The sequence below is a fragment of the Camellia sinensis genome, chromosome 14 (genome assembly GCF_055761805.1).
Source record: "Camellia sinensis isolate YWXY chromosome 14, ASM5576180v1, whole genome shotgun sequence".
NCBI lineage: Eukaryota > Viridiplantae > Streptophyta > Magnoliopsida > Ericales > Theaceae > Camellia > Camellia sinensis.
In genome coordinates this window covers 33,910,724-33,930,981 of record NC_138974.1, presented here as the reverse complement: position 1 = coordinate 33,930,981, position 20,258 = coordinate 33,910,724, and the positions used below count along the sequence as shown (strand labels likewise).

The following is a 20,258-nucleotide window of genomic DNA, read 5'->3' as shown; positions in this document are numbered from 1 at the left end:
GGACTTGACATGTTTATAATCTAATAAAAAAATTAGACTGGTGTAGTTTAAGAATGTGAATGTGATCTATTAAAATGACATAAATTACTCATTTTATGAGTCTCTATGTCCGATAATCATAGCCATGTATTTTATCATACTTGTGATCTTCAAATTTGCCTGAAGAAAAAAAAAAAGAAAAAGAAGAAGTTATCAAGAGCATATACACCTGGAACATAAATTTTCAAAAAAAAAAGAGAACATTTATAAGCCAAAATCAATTCAAATATTCAGTTGAAAATGCTATACCGGGCTTATGAAAAAAAGGTCAGTTGATTTCAGTTTAGATTTTGATTTAAAATCATTGTTTGACATAAGAAGCACTTATGCTCAAGTGCTTTTCTCATAAGCCCATGCATATTCATGGACCCACAGATCCTCTATCCAACTTTTTCACAGCTTTGGAAGCAACTCACTTTTTATACATTTGTGTCCGATTCTGTGTTCGGGCTCTGTGTTCCTAGCATTATTGTTAATAAAACAATAAATTTAAATCTATACACAGAATGAGATATAGATGTCTTACAAGAGGTAGGTCTCACATTTGGATCTCAAATCATGTGGACCCTATCCCTTGTGAGATATTTGTGTGCTACTTTTGTGCACATAAACTTATTGTTTCATTAACAATAATGTTAGAAACACAAAGGCCAAATACAAAATGAGACATAGATGTCTCACAAGGGATGGATCCCACATTTAGATCCCAAATCATGTGAGGTCATCAAAAAGGACGGTATTGAAAGGAAAAATACACAAACAGAAATAACAGCTTATAAAAACAAACATGTCCGTGGTATCAAGATATCCATTTAGGACAAGTTTTGCCTTTAGTTCTTGTTACTATGTGCATGCCAGATGTTATAATGAGAGGAAACAAAAGAGGTTAGCCCTCACATCTTCGGCCTATAACTCACATATAAAAAATACTTCTGCATTTTCCTGTGAATTACTAAATGAAATTTCAGCTATAGCATATAGAGCAACAACTTTTAAGTGCTGCATAAAATTGGCTATTATCATATAGTTACAGGAAAAAAAAAACCAATACACATGAACTAAAAATTATGCACACATGCACATGCAAACAAGCACATAACATATATATAGGTTTTAAGACAGGCCAATACCAACCGTAGGTCTAGGTGTGGTCTTTATCTTTAGGATCTCAGGGCGAGGAATTATAGACCCTGATGTTCCTATTCCTCGGGAAACTCGTGCTTTGGCACCATCTTCTAGATATCTGATTCCAACCTTACAAGGTCTCCTGCATAGTTAGCATAAATCACCATTCATTGATAGAACAACTGAAAGCAAAGATCAAAACAACTATGATTATGCATTTAAAATCTGGTATACAACCATACCCTGTAACTGGGTCAAGAACCTGAACATTTGAGACATGAAGGGGGGCTTCGACTGTAAAAATCCCACCTTCATGCCCTTGCCCTTGCTTGATATGTTTCTTTACCTGCAAAAATTGTATAATATTGACTATAGGAAAACATAATGCAGCAATCCTTCCGTCATATACATGTAAACAGTTTAACAGAATGCTAAAAATTCATTGCAGTTCAAAGGAGCCTGGTCAAAAAGAAATAAGAAGAAATCTTTTACATTTGTACAAGCCCAAGTAATGGAAAAGATTTTGGGTTAATTTCCGAGCATGGGCATGGGAGCTTTTCATATGAAGGTTTTTAAGACTGCTTTTTGTCACTGTAAGGGAAAGAAATAAACCTTCTCGTATAATCCTGTTGATCAAGTCTGCGCTCCTCCGTACGACGTCACTTTACTCCCTGAAAACACAAGCGTGAGCTAGTCGGCGGGTGTGTGTCGGAAACCTCTCCGATGCTTAAGTCAGAAAAACAGACAAGTAGACAAGAAGTTCTGTGAATTCGAGAATCAAAGTTGTGTTACCTCTCCATAGGTGATGTTTGTGAGTTTTTATAGGTTCCGTGTGGCACAATCTAAGTAGGACTCTTACTCCTCTATGTAGAGTCCTCCTAGGATTCATACTCCTGAAAGATAATGCTTATCCTTCAACACCCCCCTCACTGCTTAAACCAAGTGAGATGGTTTTTACCATGGCCGAACTCCAATATGACCGAAGTAATCATGATCACGCCGAGCCACAGAGTAGACCGAACTATCGTTTGTTCGGTTCTACCTTCAATGTTCTTACCCCAGTTCCTCTTGTGTCAACAGTGTTAAGTCTAAACTGATGTAACTTCTAGCAAGGCTTTTAGACCGAACTAACCATACTGCGCCTTAACCGATATAAGATTTAGTATGGTGACCGGGCTAACCTCTTTGGGACCGGAGTAACTTTAACGGCTTTTTTACTCAGCCCTTCGCATTGAGGCCCACAACGGCCCATTTACGTAGCTCGACCCAATTTCCATATAAATTGCCCTCTAAATTGCCCCTTAATTCCATCAGCATAGCATGATAGGGATTACTTGTTTAACCAGCCGGGCTAAGGTTTTTAAGCCTTTTTAGCTGAGCTTAAAACCCTTTAGCTTTTCCAACCGAGCCCAAGCCCTTTAGCTTTTCCAGTCGAGCTAAAATCTTTTAGCCTATCCAGCCGAGCTCATTCCACACCGGGCTCTGCTTGTCCGGTCAAAACGTCTCTTCAATCACAGCAACTAATCGTTTCTCCTTCCCATGACACGTGGCACGCCCTTATTGGCCTATTGTAGCTGTCACGCCACTCTCGTACTCTGCATAATTTTGAACAGTTTCCACCTTTTGCCCCTTCTCTTTCCACAAAACAACCCTTTATTTCTGAATCACTTACACCATTCACTCTTTCTTCTCTCCTTTTGCCTTCATTGTTCTTCATCCTTTGCAACTGTGAGGCTCGTGCTCGCTGCTATTTTCTACTTCCATTTCCTTCTCGTCACCTGGTAAGTTTTTCAAACCTGTTTTGCTTTTGTGGTCTTTGCATTTGCTTTCTTTCACTCTTGGCATACTGTTTCTGTTTTTGCAAAACATATTTTCTTGCTCTACCTTGCGTTTTCTGGGAAAAACTTCATAAGAACCCCATGAACTTCATGAAGCTGTCTGCAGAACACTTAGTTTGATCCACAATTACCATATAACCGAACTAAAAAGTAGTTTGTAGTCGATGTCATTCTATCAGACTACTTAACCAAACTAGCACTCTCATGTTGGTACCAGTAGTTTCAATAAGTCAAACCACTTCTTGATAGACCTTAGCCGAGGTATCCAACCGAACTAAGTCTGCACTTAGCATACTGGGAAACCTTAATTTTCGACCGAGCTAGGTCTTTGGGGCTAAGCCAGATTTCTAAGTTTCTAGACCGAACTCAGAAAGCTGCCCCTAGAGGCTCAACTGGTCTAACAGAGCCTTCTCTTTAACCGAGATAACGAATCGCTCGCCAAGACCGAGCTATCGAACCCCCTGCTCAATCCAAGCTATCAAGCATCTTGTTGAAACCGAGACAGAACCTGTAGCACCCACATAGCCGAAGTAGGACTCCTATTCTTGCTTTTATTTTGTAGCACGGTCCAATGATCTGTGCTTAACCCCTTTGTTTTCCACTTTGCAAACTTAGGTTGCTAGGCACTCCACTACGCGCTCAACCGAGCTACTGAGCACAATTTTGCGACCGAAGTAATTTATCTATAACTTAAAAAATAAATGGGGAAGTATAGGTTTTTGGTAGAAACCCCTGGTGGCCTGGCGGAATTCCGAAGGGATTACAACATCCCTGACGACGTCCAACTTATCCTGGCTGAACAAGATATCGTTCCATGGGGAAAAGAGGGCTATGTACCTTTCACCCTCCTATCAATAATAGAAACCGGACTAAGATTCCCCATTCAACCCTTGATTTGTGAATTCCTAAGACAAACCAGAATATGCCCAACTCAGCTTTCCACCAATTCTTACCGTATAATAATGGGAATAGTCGAACTAAACCGCTGAACCGGTCTTAACCTCAGTCTAGCTGAAATATTCCACCAATACTCCATTGGCTCCAAAGATGACGGCTGGGTCTACTACCTTAGGATACGCCGTCGCAGAGAAAAAATAATAAAAGATACGCCGGATAAAGACTTAAACGATGACGATTTTTTCTGGGTATCTGGAATTTTGAAGACCACCAAGCCCAGATCCCCGGCCGAAGTATAAACTGGAATAAAGGCGAACCAGGTATAATTACTTCGGTTTGTTGGCATGCTTTGTTTTATTTCGGTTACCTGCTCCTGAACTGAATTTACAGTTTGTCTTCTTTATGCAGATTCAGCCCATCTTCAATCCTTGTACAGTTACCCCAACCTGAACACACTTCGCGCCGCACTACGTTTTCCAGAAAGAAGTTGGGCCAAACTTCTTAATTTTGAGCCAACATACCGTTACAGCGGTCGCCGAAAAGCCAGAGTAACAGACTTTCTGCTTGAGGATGCCCCAGAATTGGACCCAACTTTGCCCCAAATTATCCTGGTCCCTCTCACAGCCGAACAAGAAATGGCCAAGAGAAACAGAGTCAGGGCCCTCTTGACCGAAACCAACAGACCCGAAGTACCGCCACCAAGCCAAACGTAACAGGCCGTTGTGGCCTTTCCTTCTCAACAGCCTTCTTCATCACGCCCATCCAAGCGCGCCCGGTCTACCCCAACCGAGCAGCGTCTAGCGGATGAGGACGAAACCACCCCTCCACCGAGCCACCCACCGATTTCACAACCGGAGCCTTCTGACCGGGCTGGCTCTTCCAAGTGGGCACCAAAGCTGAAATTTCAGATCCGAGATATCCAAGATACCGATTCGGTGGTTGTTGAGAAGGATCACTCGATGGCATTCAACCTTACCAAGAGTGTTTGCCTTCCAGCAGACATGGAACACCACCAGAACCTGACCGAGCTAAGGGCCATCTGATCGGCCACCAAATCCATGATCCTGGTAAGATGCCCCTCTTGTCTCTCAAATTTTTGAAACTTTCAGTTCGGTTTTGTCATTTCATTTCTTTCCATTCATTTCAGTCTCTTTAGAAGAGCCAAATTGCCCATCAAAAGGTATTGGAGCTCAGGAAAATGGCTAGGCAGGCCATGGCAGAGGTGGAAGAAAGAACAACCGAACTGAAGGAATCACAACAAAAAATGACCGAGCTAGTGGCTGAGGTAGCTCGTTTAACCGGACTAGTTACCTCAGCTGAAGCTGACAAACAGAAGGCGTTGACCGTGATGAAAGACAAGTACCTTCGTGAGCTAGTCAAGCTCGAAGGGAAAAAGGACACCGAAATCGCTGAACTGAAGAAGAAAGTGGATGGTGCCAACGTCGAAGGTTTCAAGGAGGCGGAGGGCCTCTACATTCCACAATGTGAGGGAGCGAAGGACTTATTTTTTAAGTGTGGCGGGAGAAGTGCTGTGGAGCAGCTCGACTGTGGGCCCGAAATCGAGGTCTACAATGCTCCTCAGTATTTCATTCCGGCCTCACTAGCGGAGTATGCTGCTTCTGTCCAACAACAATTTTTGCAGGGTTCAGATAATGAAGATGAAGAAAATGAGCCAACTGTTACTTCGGTAGTCAACGAGCAAGGCAACGATCAATCAGCTCGGTTGGAGCCAACGGTTGAAGACCTAATTGTTGAGCCGCCGACTGACACTGTTCTGCCAGTTGCTACTGAGACTGATCTTCCATCTGCAACCGGTGTTCAAGTCGATATTGAAGCCGATCTTGAAGACCTTTTTAATTGATTCTGTACTTTCTTTTCTTGTTGCTTTTTGCTCTTGTAACCGGGCTATGGCCCCCCCTTTGTACTTGTTTTGAATTTGATCAATGAAGTGTTTTTTTGTTTAACTTTTATTTCGGTTTGATCTGTATGCTTGCACTTGTAATGAGTTTTTCAATAAACTCTTTTGTTCCAACTGTTATCTCGGTTTGCTTTCCTATTTGTGCTTGCTTTCTAACTGCAACTTGAACGAAACACAGTATTTTTCGATCGAGATACAATATTCTAGTCTTAGTTGAGCAATCTGGCTGAGCTTACTAGCCAACCACTCTTTTAGCCGATGTCCTTACTTCGGTTAAAGAGTACTAAGAGTTGGTTTAATTCAGCCAACCACTCTTTAGCCGATGTCCTCACTTCGGCTAAAGAGTACCAAGAGTTAGTTTAGTCCAGCCAACCACTCTTTAGCCGATGTTCTTACTTCGGCTAAAAAGTACTTAGAGTTGGTTTAATCCAGCCAACCACTCTTTAGCCGATGTCCTCACTTCGGATAAAGAGTACCAAGAGTTGGTTTAATCCAGCCAACCACTCTTTAGTCGATGTCCTTACTTCGGCTAAAGAGTACTTAGAGTTGGTTTAATCCAGCCAACTACTCTTTTAGCCAATGTCCTTATTTCGGCTAAAGAGTACCAAGAGTTGGTTTAATCCAGCCAACCACTCTTTAGCCAATGTCCTTACTTCGGCTAAAGAGTACTTAGAGTTGGTTTGATCCAGCCAACCACTCTTTAGCCGATGTCCTCACTTCGGCTAAAGAGTACCAAGAGTTGGTTTAATCCAGCCAACCACTCTTAGCCGATGTCCTTACTTCGGCTAAAGAGTACTTAGAGTTGGTTTAATCCAGCCAACCACTCTTTAGCCGATGTCCTCACTTCGGCTAAAGAGTACCAAGAGTTGGTTTAATCCAGCCAACCACTCTTTAGTCGATGTCCTTACTTCGGCTAAAGAGTACCAAGAGTTGGTTTAATCCAGCCAACCACTCTTTAGCCGATGTCCTTACTTCGGCTAAAGAGTACTTAGAGTTGGTTTAATCCAGCTAACCACTCTTTTAGCCGATGTCCTTATTTCAGCTAAAGAGTACCAAGAGTTGGTTTAATCTAGCCAACCACTCTTTAGCCGATGTCCTTACTTTGGCTAAAGAGTACTTAGAGTTGGTTTGATCCAGCCAACCTCTAGATTAGTTTTTCCAGCCAACCTAAAGTAAAGTGTTTGGTTATTCCGACCAAACATCCTGCAGCCTGGATCCTTATCCTGGGCTTAGGAAGGGTGTTGGTTTTTCCAGCCAACCTTTAGATTGGTTTTTCCAGCCAACCTAAAGTAAAGTGTTTGGTTATTCCGACCAAACGTCCTGCAGCCTGGATCCTTATCCTGGGCTTAGGAAAGGTGTTGGTTTAATCCAGCCAACCTTTAGATTGGTTTTTCCAGCCAATCCTAAAGTGAAGTGTTTGGTTATTCCGACCAAACGTCCTGCAGCCTGGATCCTTATCCTAGGCTTAGGAGGGGTGTTGGTTTAATCCAGCCAACCTCTAAGTTGGTTTTTTCAGCCAACTTAGAATAAAATGTTTGCAATGTTCCTAACTTCACTAAAACTAACTTTTACAGAAAACAACTATGCTGAAAAGAATCGACTTGTTTTATTGAGGAAAGAAAAAATTACACATGTTTGAAAGAGGAAAGCTAAAAATAAAATAACTTGAGATTGGCGGTGTTCCATGGCCTAGGGATTGCTTTGCCGTCCTTGTCTTCTAGGTGGTATGCCCCTTTGCCTGCTAACCCAACCACTTTGTAAGGACCTTCCCAATTAGGCCCTAGCTTGCCATCTCCTAGCACCAGGGTGTTTCCCATCACTTTGCGCAGCACCCAATCTCCGATCTTGAATTTCCTTGGATGCACTGTTTTGTTGTATTTTCTAGATAACTCTTGTTGATATGAGGCAATGTGGACTAGTGCTCTTTCTCTTCTTTCTTCGGCAAGGTCGAGCTCCAATGCTATGGCTTCTCCATTTAAGTCTGGATCAAAATTTTCACTTCTAATTGTGGGGAGGCCAACTTCCAGTGGGTTTACTGCTTCCATGCCGTAGGCTAAGGAGAATAGTGTTTCTCCTGTTGATCGTCGAGGTGTGGTGCGGTAAGCCCATAAAACATGAGGAAGTTCCTCCGCCCACTTGCCTTTTGCCTTCTCTAACCTTTTCTTCAGTCCATCCAAGACAACCTTGTTTGATGCTTCTGCTTGGCCATTTTCTTGAGGATATGCTGGTGTGGAATTGTAGAATTCTATCTTGTATTCTTCACAAAAGCCTCTAAAGATTCTGCCATCAAACTGGGTGCCGTTGTCTGATATTAGAGCTTTAGGTATGCCGAATCGAGTAATGATATTCTGCCAGACGAACTTCTTCACATCTTTTTCCTTGATTGATGCCAATGCTTCTGCCTCCACCCACTTTGTGAAGTAGTCTGTTGCTGCGAGAAAGAACTTCCTGCTTCCGGGCGCTGTTGGAAGTGGTCCTACTATGTCCAAGCTCCACATTGCAAAGGGCCATGGGCTGGTTAGTGGTAGGAGTTCTCTGGCCGGTTGATGTATTTAATGTGCGAACTTCTGATATTTTTCGCACTTCTTCACATACTTCTCTGAGTCAGCTTGCATGTATGGCCACCAGTATCCTTGCGAAATGGCTCTGTAAGCTAACGATCTTCCTCCTTGGTGACTTCCGCATACCCCTTCATGTATTTCGAACAAGAACGCTTCTACTTTACTGGGGTGGACACACTTTAGGTAAGGTCCTGAGAATGACTTTTTGTACAATGCCATAGATGGGGAGAGCCAAAATCGCTGCGAATTTGCTCTAATTTTGTTGGCTTCTTTCTTGTCTTCTGGTAAGATGCCGTCTTTTAAGAATAGTATAATGGGATCCATCCATGAGGGGCCTAATTCGGCGCAACATACCTCTTCTACTTCGGGGTCTTCAATGCTTGGCCTTGGTAGGTAGTCAATTAGTAGTGGGTGAGGGATAGATGTATCTGCCATTGACGCAAAGCCTGCTAGTTCGTCTGCTCTGTTGTTTTTCTCCCTGCCATTCTGTTCTATCCTTACTACTTCAAATTTCTTGATCTCTGTTCTGACCAATTCTTGGTACTTGGCCATCTTGTCATCCTTTGCTTCATAGTCGCCAGAAATTTGGTTTACTACCAGCTGTGAGTCACTGTAGACCATTAATTCGGTGGCCTTCATATAGAACGCTAATTTGAGTCCTGCAAGAAGTGCTTCATACTCCGCTTCGTTGTTTGATGCTGGGAAGCCAAGGTTGATTGCTTGCTCCACAACCAGGCCGTCTGGTGAGATGAGGACTATGCCAAGTCCTACACCATGCCGGTTGGATGCTCCATCCACAAAGAGCTTCCACATCTCACCAATGAACAACTTCCAGCAAGTGGAGGGGTCAGATGATGTTGTGGGGTCAAGAATGTTACTGGTGTTTTCTTCAAGGTCCGTGCTTGCTGTCTGCCCCTCGCTATCTGATTGTACCAAGTCTTTATTTGTTGGTGAGTCTTGGCTTGGTGTAGCATGGTTTGCTTCTTCCTTGCTGTCTTTACTCTGGTCTGCCATGGGGTCTGACTGAATATCCTGTACCAGGGGTTGCGCTATTCCGGCGTCAATTTCTATTCCTGGTTTGGTTGTATCAGTCAGGTCGACTGGGTAGATATGATGACTTCCTGGGGTGAATTCTGCGACGAAGTCTGCCAAAGCTTGGGCCTTTATCGCGGTCCTAGGTTGGAACTTGATATCGAATTGTCCCAACTTAACTGCCCATTTCAAGATTCGCCCAGAAAAGTTTGCCCTCTCAAACAGAGCTTTTAATGGGAAAGCTGTGAGGACAACTATGGTGTGGGCGTGAAAGTAGTGCGATAACTTCCTTGAGGCCATCATCAAGGCCAATGCCAGTTTTTCCAGTGGCAAATACCTTGTTTCGGCTCCCAGCAATGTCTTGCTGACATAATAGATGGGCAGATGTTGAATTCCTTCCGTACAGACCAACACTGCGCTAATTGCGTGCTGAGAGACTGCCAGGTACAGGAAGAGTTCTTCTCCAGGTATTGGGGTGACCAGTAATGGTGGAGAAGACATGTATTCTTTCAAGCTTTCCAGAGCTTGGTCGCATTCTTCGTCCCATTCGAACTTGGCTTTTAGTGCATGGAAGAATGGTCGTAGTCTGTCTGATGACCGGCTTATGAACCGATTGAGCGCAGCTGCCATGCCGGTGAGATGCTGCATTTCTTTTACTGAGTTTGGTCTCTCCAAATCCTGGATTGCTTTGATCTGGGAGGGGTCTGCTTCTATATCCCGGTTGGTCACAAGGAAGCCTAGGAATTTGCCAGATCCTACTCCGAATGCACACTTGGATGAATTGAGGCGCAACTTGTGCTTCTTTAGGATCTCAAACATCTTGCCTAGGTCCTTGAGATGGTCATTCTCATCCTTGCTCTTGACCACCATGTCGTCGATGTAAGCCTCCATTGTTCTGCCTAACAATGGTTCAAACATCTTGGTGGTCATCCGTTGGAATGTTGCCCTTGCGTTCTTTAGGCCAAAGGGCATGACCTTGTAACCGTATAGTCCTCTTGGAGTTGTAAAGGATGTGACCTCCTGGTCTGGTTCATGCATGGCGATTTGATGGTAGCCTCTGTATGCATCCAGAAAGCTAAGTCGGTTATGTCCCGCCGTTAGGTCGACCAGTTGATCTATCCGTGGTAGAGGAAAGCTGTCTTTCGGACATGCCTTGTTGATTGTTTTGTAGTCGACACAGACACGCCACTTGCCATTCTTCTTTGGCACCACGACTGTGTTGGAGATCCATCTTGGGTAGTGCACCTCTCTGATTGCTCTTGCCTCCAGCAGGTTTCCTACTTCTTCCACTACTATTTCGGCATGGTGGAGTGCCGATCTACGGGTGCGTTGAATGATTGATCTGGCGGATGGGTGGACATTGAGTTGGTGACAGATGAAGTTGGGATCAATGCCTGGCATGTCGTATGGTGTCCAGGCAAACACTTCGATTAAAAATTCCAAGACCTCTAATCTCTCAGTGCTGGACAACGATGAACCAAGCAAAAAGAACTTATTCGGGTTCTTTTCATCTATTCTTACCTCTACCAAGTCTTCCACAGCTTTCTGATTAGCTGCTTTGCCGACATCTGCGAACAGTTCATTGCTCTCAGGTTCTTCCACCGAATGAACGTATCCTTTGGCAACGCGGTTGCCATTCACCGTGATAAAGCATTGCTTGGACATAATCTGATCTCCATAGACCTCTTCAATTACACCGGTATCGTTGGGGAACCGCATTACTTGGTGGTAGGATGACGCCACCGATCGTATGGCATGCAGCCATGTTCTGCCCAAGATGATGTTATAAGTGGAGGGGACCTTAATACCCAGAACTCCACTTGTTTCGTCACGCTTCCTGCCTTGACTGGGAGGATTATTTTGCCAACGGGCCATTCTGGCATGGAGTTGAATCCAATCAGGGGAGATACGGCAGGTGCCAAGTCCTTATCTTGTAACTTCAACTGTTTAAAGGTGTTGTAGTACATTATTTCACATGAACTGCCTTGGTCTATCAAAATCCGCTTGACGTCAAAATCCTTGACTCGGAGAGTGACAACCAAGGCATCATTGTGAGGGCAATATATCCTTGCCAAGTCCTTATCCGAAAAAGACATGACGTTCGTGGCCTCTGTCTTCCCCTTCTTGATGGTAGGTTGGGCACTTTGTACCTCTTTTAACTCCATGTATCACATTGATAACGCCTTGAGGTAGGGCGTCGATTGGCATTCCGTTGGGGTTGTTATGGTCCTGGGGGGCTGGTTGGGCCCCTCCTTCAATGTATTTATCTAGGTGACCTGCTGCCACTAACTCCTCCAGGTGCTGTCTCAATGGCATGCAATTTTCAGTGCGGTGCCCCTTTTCTTTGTGGAAGGTGCACCGTGATCTTTCGTCATAGTCCTTCTGAGCTTCCCCAAGCTTAGCTGGCCATCTGACGAAAGGCTCATCCCGTATTTCACTTAGAATTCGGTAGATCGGTTTCTTGAAGACCGTGGTTATGGCAGTGCGGACTCTCAACCATCTTTTATCCTGGTCTTCTTCGTTGTCTCGTCTGCCTCGTCCGTTTTTGCTTGGACGGTCTACCGCGTTGACTTTTGCTGAGGCTTTCTTCTCTGGTACTGAGGTTGTGCTAGATTTTGTTTTGGCACGTGCGCCATCTTCTTCTACCCTGATGTGCTGATGCACTCTTTCCATCAAGGCTTCCATGGTGAGGAGTGGTGTCATGGTGATTGAGTCCCTTAGTCTGTTCCCGACCGGAAGGCCTCTCTTGTATTGTGCAATGGCGAGATTGGTGGGACAATCCCTAATCTGGTTAAATGTCTCCCAGTAGCGACTATTGTAGGACCTTAATGTCTCTTTTTCGCCCATGTCGATGGAGAGTAGCTGGTTAATCTCCACCGGGGTTTTGTTGTTTGTTCTGAACCTTGTGACAAATGCCTCCGCCAATTGCGCCCAGGAGGCTATGCTGCCTTCTGGAGGTTTTTCAAACCAAGTCAAGCCTAGATCGCCAAGGCTTGACGGGAAGAGGATGCACATTAGAGCCTCGTTTTGCCGATATACTGCCATAACCTGGCGGAAGTGGCTTAGGTGAATGTAAGGGTCCGTTTTCCCCTCGTACGTAGTGAATTTGGGCTGAAGGAAGCCTGTAGGTAGGGACGCGTTTTCAATTGCCGGAACAAACGGCGAGGTCTGCAGCCTTGCTAATGCTTTGTCCGTCGGTTCGTAGGCAGGGCGTGGTAATGGCATTCCAACCTCGACGCTTCCATGCGATCGAGGAGCCAATCGTTGAAGGGCAGAAATTCTGCGAGGGTCGCGCGCCCTGGTGTCCTCCTTCCATAGTGCCTTTTCTTCCAGCATGATCCGCAAATCAGATGATCTTGGCAACTCCGTCTGTTTGGATGATGTTTGGTGCGAGTGTGAGGGTCGGTAGGTACTTCCCTCTGTATAAGACCTCAATGATCTCGTTCTCTCAGACCTGGAGTAATGAGTTCTGGAGGTTCTAGACTGAGTATCGCCTATCCTGAGGCTTCTACTCTCTGCTTGTGATGGTGTGGAATGCCTTCCACGGTCTTCTGAGCGGCGAGGGGGCGTCTTGTTTTTGCGCCCCTCTCTTGTCGCCACTCCTTTTCCCTTCATCTGGCGCTTCAAGGCCTCCATGTCCGCCGTCATCTTCCTTATTAATTCATCTTGCTCCTTCACGCGGTCCTCCAGAACTTGAGGATCAATCCTCCGCCTTTGCCTGTCAGGACTTTGTGAATGAGAGTGACGGGGGCTGTTAGTCCGTCTCCCCCTAGTATCCCTCCTGGGGTTATGTCGTTGGGGCTCCAAGTCTGCCATGGGAGGGATAGAAGGTAGTCCTTCACGCCTTGCACCCCCATCTGGTGTTTGCCCGTCGATGGCGGACTGTGGTAAATCTTCATTGTGTGCCATTGTTCCTAAAGAGGTAAAGCTTGATCAAGAGGTTTTGTTCTTGTCTGAATTCCCATAGACGGTGCCAATTGTACGGGAAAGAAATAAACCTTCTCGTATAATCCTGTTGATCAAGTCTGCGCTCCTCCGTACGACGTCACTTTACTCCCTAAAAACACAAGCGTGAGCTAGCCGGCAGGTGTGTGCCGGAAACCCCTCCGATGCCTAAGTCAGAAAAACAGACAAGTAGACAAGAAGCTCTGTGAATTCGAGAATCAAAGTTGTGTTACCTCTCCATAGGTGATGTTTGTGAGTTTTTATAGGTTCCGTGTGGCACAATCCAAGTAGGACTCTTACTCCTCCATGTAGAGTCCTCCTAGGATTCATACTCTTGAAAGATAATGTTTATCCTTCAACACCCCCCTCACTGCTTAAACCAAGTAAGATGGTTTTTACCATGGCCGAACTCCAATATGACCGAAGTAATCATGATCACGCCGAGCCACAGAGTAGACCGAACTATCGTTAGTTCAGTTCTACCTTCAGTGTTCTTACCCCAGTTCCTCTTGTGTCAACAGTGTTAAGTCTAAACCGATCTAACTTCTAGCAAGGCTTTTAGACCGAACTAACCATACTGCGCCTTAACCGATATAAGATTTAGTATGGTGACCGGGCTAACCTCTTTGGGATCGGAGTAACTTTAACGGCTTTTTTACTCAGCCCTTCGCACTGAGGCCCACAACGGCCCATTTATGTAGCTCGGCCCAATTTCCATATAAATTACCTTCTCAGTCACTATAGTACTGAGAAGAAGGACCTAATGTTTCAAGAACATGCACGTGTTTGTCTTTTCAAGTATTTCTACATATGAACTGGAAACCTACAAAGCAACAGTGTCAAACAGATTCTTGACAACAAAGAAAGTGCAAAACTAAACATAAGTGCTACTCACCAAATTTTTCCCCTCAACAATCACGCGATTTTGAGAGCGAATAACACGCTTAACAATCCAGTCTTAACTTTGTCTTTACGAAAATATTTTATCCCTAAAAAGTGATTTTATCTTAAATTTTTATCTTTAAAATCTTAATTTATTAAAAATGAATGTTTTGAAACAAAACAATTGAACAATTTAAATAGAGAATATTACGAGCTCACATTTAATTAATTTTAAATAAATTATAAATACACTCTTGAGATTTGTTTAAAATATAGATTGTCTCATATAGTTTGAAAAATTACAAATATCCAATTGACAATATTTTTTATTTAATAAATTAACTAAAATAAATAAAGATAGCGTTTGGTAGAGTTTTAGAATTATAATTTGATAATAGAGTTGTATTTTGATTTTTTAAATTTTGGAATTATGATTTGAATGTGGAAAATTTGTTTGGTTATGAGTTTTGAAAAGAGTTTTAAATTGCAGCCGACTGGCCACCATTGGTGGCCGACAGGCCCTTTGTCGGCCACCAATGAAATTTACACAGTGTATTCCTAGGGTGGAGCAGAGGTGTTTTTGGAAGTAGGTAGCTTCTTTGACGAACCTACGTGAACGGGGAACAAGACGTCGGAGGAGCATGAGAGACATCACTCCCCCCGTCGTCGAAGTAGATCTCCAAGAAGGGGTGGAGCAGAGAAGTCACCCACGAAGGAGAGGCAGCAGCGAGGGAGCTCCCTCCGTTCGCGAAACGAAACCAGCAAGACACCACGCCCGTTGAGTTTTTCGGTCTTCTTTGGGAATAAACCGATGACTGAAGCGGATTTGATTATCCACGATCCAAATATGGCAATCGAGTTTGCTTGATAGATTTTTCCGCCCGAAGTCCAGCAATCAGTGGTCGGTCTCCCCGATTACGAAGTTTTTCCGGAGGGCGTCCATGGAGTGGTAAAGGGACTATGCACCTCCTATGAAATCGCCATGCGTCTACATGCCACACGAAGAGAGATAGAGCAGAAACACGGCCTCATTCAGAGCTTGGAAGCTCGTGTAGAGAAAGCCGAGAACGAGCTGAAAGCCTAACTCGCTCGAGGACTAGTGTCATTTTTTGTGGAAAAAAATAAAATTTTGGTGAAAAAAATATAAAAATAAAATAAAATTGTTCAAGCCCTGCCCAAGCCCAAGCCCAAATACCTCCTGGACCTAGGCCTAATTTTCTGGCTTGTGGATCGGCTTGATTTTTGGCTGGAGCCCACGATGCCCAACATGGACCGGCCCGAGCCCAGGCCCAAGTGAGACGGGCTGGCCCAAATTTATACCCATCTTCAATCCTTCTCCTCTTGATAAGAGTCCTTCCAGCAAAATCTAGTTTCCTTCCGATCAATCCCACCCAATAGTGGTTAATGATAAAGCAAAAAGCGCTACTCACCTAAGACATCATCGCATAATGGAAGGCTCTAGGTAGAACAGTCTCACTTATTATATTTTTATTTTATAATGTGGTATATATAAAAGAAATTATTACTCTAAACATTAAAAAATAAAAAAATAAATAAAAAAAACTAAACAAAAACATTAACATATATATAAAAAATATCAAATGTTAAATTATTTATCAACCATCGGTATAACGTTTAGGGTGTAGGCCATTCTTCCTCTTCTTATTTTTAGATGAGAAGTCTCATCTTGATTAGAGAAAATTTTATTTCATCCTTATACTAAGAGAAATAATTTTATAGGCCAGAGAAAATTATGAAACAACTAACATAATTTAGATATTAGAGAAAATCAATCAGGACATATAATTTAATGCGTTACAATTGTGGTCAGAAAAATTTAGATTCCAGAGAAAATTCATTACAATGACAGAAATAGACCACTGGTAATCAAAGAAGAAACATAAATTGAAAGTTCAAAGAAAATTGATGTTAATCAGTTAAGACACATAAGTTATTCCATATAAGATATTGCATCGCAGAGAAAATCGATCTCAATCAATCAAGGCACAAGGAAGGAAACAAACCAGTGGTACAAAGAGGAAAACAATCTTCTCTCTTCTTCTTACATTATCTCCTCCAAGAATCTTCCAGTGGTGTATGAGTTTCTGAGCTGCTTTCCAACCCATTTCAAATTAAATCTGCAATCAAGGATAAACCAGGTAGTATTAGCATGACATGGCTAATTATTTTTTTAACCAATAAATGGTCAAAATTAAATAAAATTAAGAAGAACAAGTCAATTTAGCACCAAGTAACATCAATAGCACTACCAACCACAAGATTGCAAGCCTAATTCCAATGGAAGCCAATTTTTGCAAATACTACAAACGTAAGAGTTAAACATCAATTGCGCGACAAGGTTTTGTATTAAATGAAAAATTATATAAAAGATCAAGACTTGGGTGGGTTATAATCCAAATCTCCCATATGAAGATATTGTGTGATTGTGCTGCTAAATATCATGAAACATAAAATAAATAAATAAATAAAATCAATTCCCCTTTACATTGGTAGAAGCTAGAACAGCTGAAGAATACATAACTTACCAATAAAAGGAATTCAAGTGTAAATTGAAAACGTCTTAATACACCATCATTATCACACACAAAAAACTTTATTCAAGAGAACAATTTGTATTGCGAACTGACTGTCAGCCTAATCTCTAATTTACTTTAAATGATAAAAAAAATTTTAAAATAAAAGGAAAAATATTTCAGTTTCGGAACATCAATGTGAACCGCAATAATTAAATGTCCAATTGTGCCGGGTCTACTGACATAAAATCCAAGACTTAAAACATTTTTCTACATTTTCTCAGCAACCAAACAGTACTCCGCTCATATCCAAAAACGAAAGAGAAAATAAAAGCAAACAAATCCTGAAAACACTGAATGAAGGTTTGGTTGCTGAGGAATTAAAGGGGAAGAAAGCGAAACTTGCGATCAGAAGACAATACCAGAGATTGGAGACCTAAACATGCGACGATAGAGTTGGTCGTTCGTTGGACTGGTTTCTGTCGATCTCTCTCGATCATATCTTGTTTTGCCCCCAGGTAGGGCTGAGTAAGGAATCCGTGAAATCCGTAATCCGATCCAGTCCAGTCTAATCCGATAGATTTGGATTGGTTTTTTGAATCCATGGTTCGGTTCCGGATTGAAGAATTAAAAATTCGTAGTCCACGGATTGGTTTCGAATTGAACCCCACAGTTCCGGATTGGAACCAATCCGGACCGTATACAAATAGTCTATATTTTTATTATACATCCTCCCCCATAGTATCTTCTCTTATTCCATATAAAACATAAACTCAAACCTAAACCCGCATAATATCTTCTTTTATTACTTTTGTTTGTTAGTTTTTGATTTTAATTTGTAATGGTCTAAATACTTATGGTGAAACTAATTTTCTTATGGTTGTTTAAATTCTAGAATAGTATGTCGCTATTATAGAAAGACATGTTGCTATTGTGGAACTAATATAGCACTATGTTTATATTTTTATGAAATTAAAGTGTTATATATATATTTTTTTGTTATTTAATTATGTGAATCCGTGGTCTTAAATCAATCCAATCCGTATTTAAATGGATTGGTTCGGATTGGTTCCAGGATTTAAACGGATTGGATTGGTTCCAATTTTTCAGGAACAGTAAATAACGGATTGGTCTGAATTTTACCCCAATCCGGACCATGCTCACCCCTACCCCTAGGGTTTATGCCTTGGGGAGTCAGGTTTTCATTTTCGGACATAGTGGACCATCCGACCCGACCCAATTTGTTGTGTGACTCTACTTATCGGATCCGTTTATATTAAATTTATTTTTTCAAAATAAATACTACTATAATAAAATAATGCGAATACCGATCAAATTAATTTTTCCTTCCTTATAAAATTTTAGAAATCAAATGAGTTATATGATGAGCCCACCATACTACGCTAAACGGGTCTATTTCTGTCAAAAAGGGAAACGAAATATGTTTCTTTTGTTTTTACTTTTTTTTTTTTAATTTTTATAACAAGTTTTAAAAATGATACATTAACTAATAAATCATATATTCATGGCTTATGAATTATTTAGTTTTATAATATTCTTATACATGTATAAAATAATGATATCTTATTGTCACATTTGACAAATTTTTTATTAAAACAATCGTATGTCTAAATTAAATAATGAAACAAATCAAACAAATAAAATAAATTATTTATCGAATCAAATAAATGATTAAAAGATCAAGTCGAATGTGTTAAACTCTATTCTTAAGACAAATTCGCCCCGCTACGGTACTTATGGATAAAAGACGTCTATCTCCGAAGATACAATGATCTTCATAAATTATAATAGCACTCCAAACAATTTGTACAGTGAACCAAACCTGTATTCTATACTTTCTGAATTTTATTCTAAAACTAGTATGAAGAATAATGAAGCAAGAAAGCAAAATGAAGGCAACAAAATAAATTTTTCTTGGATATTTTCAAACCCCCAAACTGCTGAAATATGCTGGTATTTATAGGCAAAATGGTAACCAACAGATCTGTCTGAACAGATCTAGTTTTGAACTGAACATGAACAGATTTGAATGAACAGATACAGTTCAAATTTTTTAACAAATCTGCAGCAGTTTGAAACTGTATAACTGCAGCAATTTCTAGCAGTTTTAAACCTGCCAAAAAACCAATTTAAATCTGTTCGAAATTTTAATCTGTTGTGGAATCAAATGACCAGGTGCAATTCAAACTCAGATCTATAGAAACCCAGTTTGAATTTGTTCAAATCTGCGTAGGCAGATTTAAATCTGTTTTGGGAAATAACAGAATCTGTCAGTTGCAAAACAGTTTCAAAAACTGTTTGGACAGATTAATCTATTTGGAAGAGGCACAAATTATGGACAAAAAAAATGAATTAATTTGAAATTCAAATAATTTCTTATAAGAATTAAGAAAAATTCAAAAAAATTTTGTCCAAAAAATTAATGTTAGAACCAACCCACAACCCACAACCCACAACCGACAGGCCAGCAGCAGCGGCGCACGTGTGTGGTGGTTTGACCCAATGTTCACTTTGTTCATAACTCATCCCTTCTACAAACTCAAGGTGCCTTTTGGGACCCAACCCAAGTGCTGCCATCTAGAACTTATACACACACACATAAGTTCTCTTAAGTTTCCAATGTGGGACTAGCCTTACAAAGAAACCCACATTTAATTTTTTAAATGTCCAATTCCACGAACTCGAAAACGACGTCAACTTCCCATTCACTCATAAATGGTTTTGACGAAACGTCTTCACCGTGTGACTTGCCATGCAGCAAGAAATTCGTCACCTCTTTGGACCTATCCCAAAAGACGTTTGGGACCTACTCAAATTTAGGTTTAAAGTTGACCCAAAATAAACCTATAAAAACAAAATTTTCAACAATTTTTAACAAGACAATAGTGTACAAATGCTTCATTATTATATTTTAGGAATGATACGTTTGACAAAAGTTTAACAAGACAATAGTGAATAAATGTCTCATTGTCACATTTGAAGAAGAATGATACATTTGATAAAAATTTAATAAGATAATAGTGTACAAATGTCCTATTATCACATTTTAAAAAGGACACATTTGACAAAAAATTAATAAGACAATAGTATACTAATGAAGCATACCCACATTTGAAATCTCCAAGAAATATAGGCCTCGTTTGGGAAGTGGCTATTTTAGTAGGCTATTTGACTTTTTGGCTATTTTAGTAGGCTATTTTAGTTTTTGTGTTTCGGAAGATATGATGAATTTTATTTGAGTTGTTGTATTGAAAAATGTGTTGAAATGATGTTTGAAGTTAAAATGACAATTTTGTCCCTAAAAATATATTTTTTTAAATTGATGTAAAGGGGTAAAATCGTAATTTACTCATTAATGGAACAATTTGTGTAGCTGACAGTGTAGGCTGTGCCTACACTGCCGGCAGTGCAGTCTATTTTTTTTTTTTTTTTTTAAAAAAAAAAAAGCTTTGAACAGTGGGCTTTT

General features: G+C 41.3%; 1 pseudogene across 1 annotated transcript; it reads right to left on the bottom strand.

Moving 5' to 3' along the window:
- Window positions 1-1,017: 1,017 nt before the first annotated feature.
- LOC145806894 (uncharacterized) lies at window positions 1,018-16,370 on the bottom strand (annotated as a pseudogene). Its single transcript, XR_014350267.1, has 3 exons — window positions 16,262-16,370; window positions 1,407-1,510; window positions 1,018-1,306 (listed from the first exon to the last, which is right to left on the bottom strand). The product of XR_014350267.1 is annotated as an uncharacterized LOC145806894 (transcript).
- Between the last annotated feature and the right edge of the window lie 3,888 nt (window positions 16,371-20,258).